A 6,924-nucleotide genomic window follows, 5' to 3' on the forward strand; every position below is an offset into this window, starting at 1 on the left:
ATTCACCATACACACAAATGAACTCAAAATGGATTAAAGACCTGAATATGAGACCTGAAATCATAAAAATCTTAGAACAGAGCATAGAAAGTAATTTCTCTGGCATCAGCCATAGCAACATTTTTCTAGGTATGTCTCTGGGAGCAAGGGTAATAAAAGCAAGAATAAACTATTGGGCCTACATCAAAATAAAAAAATTCTGCACAGCAAAAGAAACCACAAAACTAAAAGACAACATACTGAATGGGAGAATATATTTGCAAATGACATACCCAATAAAGGGTTAGTGTCCAAAATTTATAGAGAATTTATAAAACTCAACACCCCCCCCAAAAAAATCCAATTAAAAAATGAGCACAAGACATTAACAGACATTTCTCCAAAGAAGATATCCAGATGGCCAACAGATACATGAAAAGATGCTCGACATCACTCATCATCAGGAAAATGCCAAGTCAAAATCACAATTAGATGTCACCTCACACCAGTTAGAATAGCTAAAACAAACAACAAGGAACGACAAGAGTTGGCAAGGATGTGGAGAAAAAGGAACCCTCATGCACTGTCGGTGGGAATGCAAACTGGTACAGCCAGATGGAAAACAGTATGGAGGTTCCTCAAAAAATTAAAAATAGAACTACCCTACAATCCAGTAATCCTACTACTGGGTATTTGCCCAAGGAATACAAAACCACTAATTCAAAAGCATACATGCACCCCTATGCTCATTGTAGCATTACTTATAATAGCCAAATTATGGAAGCAGCCCAAGTGTCCATCAATAGATTAATGGATAAAGATATGATACACAGAAACAATGGAATACTATTCAACCACAAAAAAGAAGAAAATCTTGCCATTTGCAACCACGTGGATGGATCTAGAGAGTATAATGCTAAGTGACATAAGTCAGAGAAAGACAAATATCATATGATTTCACTCAATACGTGGCATTTAAGAGACAAAACAAATGGAGAAAGGGACAAAGAGAGAGAGAAACTAAGAAACAAACTCAGCTATAGAGAACAAACTGATGGTTACAAGAGGGGAGGTGGGTGGAGGGATGGGTGAAATAGGTGAAGGGGATTAAGAGTAAACATCATTTTTGCCACAACTATTGTGAGAATGAAGACCATTCTCGGCAATCAGACTGTCGACATTCCAGAAAAATTCCAGCATCACTCTTAAGGAAACTGTTCTTACTGTGAAGGACCCCAGAGTTACCCTGATGGAACTTCAATTACATCAACATAGAACTCAGTCTCCTTGGAAAGAAAAAGAAGAGGCTCCGAGTTGAAAAATGGCAGGCAACTAGAAAAGAATTGGCTACTGTTCTCACTATCTGTAGTCATGTAAAGAACCCAATCAAGGGTGTTACACTGGGCTTCCATTACAAGATGAGGTCGGTGTATGCTCACTTCCCCATCAGTGTTATTTAAGAGAATGATTCTCTTGTTCTTGGGTGAAAATATATTCGCAGGGTTCAGATGAGGCCAGGTGTTGCTTGCCCAGAAAGACGAGTTAATTCTTGAAGGAAATGACATTTAACTTGTATCAAACTCAGCTGCTTTGATTCGGGAAGCCACAACAGTGAAAAACAAGGATATCAGAAAATTTTTGGATGGCATCTATATTCCTGAAAAAGGAACAGTTCTGCAGGCTGATGAATAAGATCTAAGTTTTCCAGTTACAGAAACAGCAAGATGCCAGATGATTTTTCAGACTTATTTGTGATATTTTAAAGATGCAATAAAAGCTGTATTGATTTGGGGTAAAAAAATTCTGTATATTCCTCAGTGCTCATCATTTGTCATGATGAGCACTGAGGAATATATAGAATTGTTGATTCACTCTAATGTACACCTGAAACTAATATAACACTATTTACTGTACTTTAAAAAGTCTAAAAAGTTAGATATAATTCTATGATATACTGTATTTTAAGATGAAAAATGAAATATAATATCTACACTAAGTGCAGCTGCCCTGAAAATTGACATTGAAAATGTAGCTATGAAATGAAATAAAAATGAGATAATAATGCAAAAAGAAAAAAAAAAAAGAGAGAGCGGGAGAGGGAGAAGAAGGAGAAGAAGAAGAAAAGAAAAATGTTAGGGATTATTATTGGATGATTTTTAAAATCATTTTTGAAATTCAAAATATTTTTAAATTGAACTTTCTGGATTTTAGGTCTTTTAGTGATTCTACCATATTGGCAGTCAACTGATAATATATGGATTTTTTTTTTGGTATGAGGTTTTTAATGTATTAATGTTCTTTACTTTTTAGATATAAAAGCAGAAAGCATGATTAGGGGAATACATTTTACATTTTGATGACAGAATAAATTGTGTGGACTGAATTAAACTTTGGGGGCTCATAACTTGAGTATTATTTAAAAGTCTTCTCTGTAATTACTTTAATTGGTTATGCGTTCTCAGAAATAAAGAATAGCCTTGAAAATATAATCACTAAGCTATCAATTTTAAATATTTATTTTAATTATTTAAAGAAAAACTGATCTCTTTCTCTGCCTTAAAATCGTTCATTTCATCAAGCAGATGGGCTCTTAGTTCACATGCTAGGTATAGTAGTAGGTTGGTGTGGTGGACATCCCTGCTGCTCACCAGTATTTCTCACCCTCCTCCCCTTCTGGCACATGAGAGCATTATGCTCTTCCACATCCTTGAGTTTAGATGTAGTTATGTGGCTTGCTTTGGCTAATGTGCAGAAGAGAAATGTACCAATTGTAGGTGGCATTGAAGAGCTGTGCAGTATTTTCTCTTCCTTTTTCAGCTGACCTAGGAGAGTGCATGTTTCATATGGTAGGTGCTTCAGACCATCATCCACGGAAGACAGGTTTCCAGTACCTAAGACTTAGGATGAGAAAGAAATCAAGTTTGTGGTATTATTCACTGAACCTCGAGGGTTTTCTTTACTGCAGTGTAATCAGAACCATCTGGTTATAGTTGATTATATTATTGGTTATAGTTGATAAATTTAAAAAGGTAGTTAAATAACAAAGAATCTTAGACTGCATATATAACCCTAAAAATTATTTTTGGTTTATAATAAGATATACATAAAATAATATTTTGTTGTTGTTAGGGCTTTTCTTTGATTATGAATTTGCCAACTGGAGTTCCATACTGTCTTTCACTCATTACCACATAGATCATTCTCTATATGTGATTTTCCTTGGAGCAAGAATGTTAAGACACGGGAGAAGCAACCTGAGTGCAGAATCTTTGGGCTTTTGACATTGCCACCTTGCAAATATTTTAGAGTTGTCTCTCTTAATAAGCTTACTTTAGGGTTTAGGCGAAGGGATTAAGAGGTACAAACTTCCAGTTATAAAATAAATAAGTCATGAGGATGAAAGCACAGAATAAGAGAAATAGGCAATAATACTGTGATAATGTCCTGTGATGACAGATGATAACTATACATATCATCATGAACATTGCATAATGTATAGTATTAACAGTCAAATCACTGTGTTTTATACCTGAAGTTAATATAACATTGTATGTCAACTATACTTCAATTTAAAAAAAACCAGACACTTAACAATACAAGCCTACTTTGACAGCACTTTTTTTTTTTTTAAGATTTTATTTGTTTATTTGACAGACAGAGGTCACAAGTAGGCAGAGAGGCAGGCAGAGAGAGAGAGGGAAGCAGGCTCCCTGCTGAGCAGAGAGCCCGATGCGGGGCTCGATCCCAGGACCCTGAGATCATGACCTGAGCTGAAAGCAGAGGCTTAACCCACCGAGCCACCCAGGCGCCTCTGACAGCACTTTTTAGAGACTTACTTAAGTCTTTAACTCTCCTTACTTTTCATACAAACACCTGTCCTTTTCACACTCCTATTTTTCAGTTTATGTGGTACTTAATTAAATTGTATAATTCTAGTAAATATAAGTGCTAGAAAAATTTGGGAATTGACACAACTGTTTCTTATCAAGCATAAAATTCCTTTGGCTAGAGTAGAAGACTAGAGAATCCTAGAGAATAGCCTACTGGTCATGAGTTTTGATGCAGAGAGCATCAGTGCAGCCTTTTACATTGGAGCCTAGAGAGTCAGTATATTGGATACACTCTGGCACAGCTTCTCAGGTTTTCTAAATGACTTTCCTCCTTCTCTTTCTTAGGCAGGACCCATTAACACTGAGGCAACCTTCCTCTTGGGAAAGAAACTTGAGGGTTTCACATAGTCTGGGTAGGAAATGGTGGAGCAAAGATTCTAACTCAGACAGGTTGACTCCTAACCACTTAAATGGAGCCTGAGGCACATGATAGAAATAGGATAGCCTGAGTAGGAATGCTGATGCCAGATCAGAGGCTATCTAAACACTTGTTCAGAATTAAGCAGCCTCCAGGTAAAGTAAGTCAGAACTAGCTAGTATAAATCTGCTCTTTTTGAAAGATCCCATTTCTACTTTTTATAATAATTTCTGCAGGTGACTAGATTTTTCTGATTTTATTATGTCACTTACCCAATCATTCAACAAATATTTAATAAGCATCATCTGGGCCATGGGAAATTATAGGCACTGTGGATATACAGAGATCATGAAGGTACAGCCCAAACATTAAGAAATTCACAGGCTGGTAGGAAGACTGACAAATACTCAAAAAACCGTAGTAGAACAATGGTAAACATGGGGTATGAGAAGCGCAGAGGAGTACATCAAACTCCTTGCCTGTAGCTAGAATAATGGAAAGACACCCCAGAGACGACAATGAAGAGCAGGGTCGTGAGCTCTGGGCATCATTTTTCCAGGAGAAAAGGGAAAGAAAGGACATTTTAGGCAGAAGGAACAGCATATGGCAGGAAATGGAATCATGAGTATAGCGCATACCAGAAACAGCGGATAGCATGGTGGATTTAGACTATGGCCAGAGGGGCCGTATAATTCACCCACAAAACCAGGATAATACTTTTGAGAGTGAAAAGGAGTGCTTTTCATAATTGCTCTGGGTCAACAGAAACAAACAAGCACTGTCCCAGGTAAATCAAGGTGTGTGGTCACCCTGAGTGAAGAAACCACAGAATGGAAATGGTTTAGGAATCACTTAGACTTGACTTTCAGTAAAGGCTTAGATGGTCAGAGGCAGAGTGACTGAGTTCAGGCAGTTATTTTGCTGACAAATTCCTCATCTACAAAATGGAAATTAATCATCTCGTCCTTGTAGGTTTGTGCTACGGCTGTATAACACATACCATGCAACTAGTGCAAGTACTAGTATAGTACGTGCCCAGTAAATGTTGCTTCTCCAGTGTCTCCTCTACGCTCACCACAGGACAAAAAAGGAGGATAGTCTGCAGGATTAGGCAAGTATTAGATTTCCATAGATCTTTTATATCATACTAAGGAGTTTGAATTTCAACCTAAAAAAAATAAGCAGAGAAATTATCCAGTCATATTTGGGCTTTAGAAATAGGAGCGTGGCAGCAATGTTTGAGATATATATCAAGGCAGTAGGTCGTATTGAGGAGCTCCTGGTGACCTCTGGTGTTACAAAAACCTTAAGATCTTCATCTTTTTGGAGGAGAATAACCCTGAAACAGAGATTCGTGTTTAAATAATTTCTTTGGCAGGTCCCAGAAGATAGCCTAGGAAAGTGGGAAAGTGGGGCAGGAAAGGAAGGCATTCAAAAAGGGGCAACTGAGCCTTAATCCGCTAGAGAACTCTGGGAGATATGTAGAACCCGTGGCTCCGAGGGGGCTCAGGTGTTTGTACAGCCTCGGGGGAGGGCTACACAGGAGGGCCATTAATTCTTAGGCATTTCCAATCTGCTAAAAGGGAAGGAAAAACAGGCCTTACTGGCCAGGAAAGCCCTCAGGCTAAGAGATGCTGGCAGTTGTTAAATCAGGCCAATGTACATGGAAATGATCAAGATGGAGGGCACGAATCACAGTGGCGTCTGCCATTAGTGGAAGCTCTGGCTTTAGAAAAGTAGGGTAGAAGGAAACAAATAAATGGAAATCTCGCATATAAGTCAGCAAATAAATCGTGTCGAGATTGTGTCATTAATATAAAATGGCCAATTTGATTTTTTAAGTTTCTCACGGAGTTGAGTTGATTTTGTTTCCTCTAGGCCAAAACTTTATAGCCAATGAAATGTAAAAGAAAGAGAGAGAGAGAGGGAGGGAGGAAGGGAGGGATGGATGGAAGGAAAGAAAGAGAGAGAGAGAGAAAGAAAAAGAAAGAGAGAAACAAAGAAGGTAGGAAGGAAGGGGGAAAAAAAGAATTTATTAACTGATTTTAATTATTGTAAAATTACTGATGAGACTATTTGGAGCTTTTCAAGGTGGTTCGTTTTTCCATGCTTGGGAGAATTAAAAGAAAAAAAAAAGAAAAGAAAGAAATTCTGGTAGCTTCCTCATACTACAGAAGGACATACCTGGACAGAGAAAATCTAAATAACCTTCCCATGATTACTTAATGAGGTGTAGAAAGATCTGGAAAGGGTATTTCCTGCCTTGGCCTCTTCTTTGCTTTTTTAGCTCTTCAGCAGTGTCTAACTTAACTAGAAGACTAATATAAACTGAACTGTTCTGTGGTGGTCTTTCTAAAGTAACATGGTGGGTTTCTTAGTATTAAGGTTTATTTTTAAGGTGGACACCTCACATTTTCACATAGGTAGAAGTTAATGCCATCTAGGGGCCCCTGGGTGGCTCAGTGGGTTAAGCCTCTGCCTTTGGCTCAGGTCATGATCCCAGGGTCCTGGGATTGAGCCCCGCATCAGGCTCTCTACTTGGCAGGGAGCCTGCTTTCCCCCCACCCCCCTTCCTACCTCTCTGCCTAGTTGTGATCTCTGTCAAATAAATAAATAAAATCTTAAAAAAACAAAAAACAAAAAAAGAAGTTAATGTCATCTTATAAAAAAAGGAAACTGAGGCTCAGAGAGTGTTCT

The 6,924-nt window shown here is 38.0% G+C and overlaps 1 pseudogene across 1 annotated transcript; it reads left to right on the plus strand.

Annotated features, from left to right (window-relative positions):
- The first annotated feature begins 1,125 nt into the window (after positions 1–1,125).
- Positions 1,126–1,671, plus strand: LOC308343012 (large ribosomal subunit protein uL6-like; annotated as a pseudogene). The gene has a single exon. The product of its transcript is annotated as a large ribosomal subunit protein uL6-like (transcript).
- Positions 1,672–6,924: the final 5,253 nt, after the last annotated feature.

The sequence above is a fragment of the Martes martes genome, assembly GCF_963455335.1.
Source record: "Martes martes genome assembly, chromosome: 5".
Classification (NCBI taxonomy): Eukaryota; Metazoa; Chordata; class Mammalia; order Carnivora; family Mustelidae; genus Martes; species Martes martes.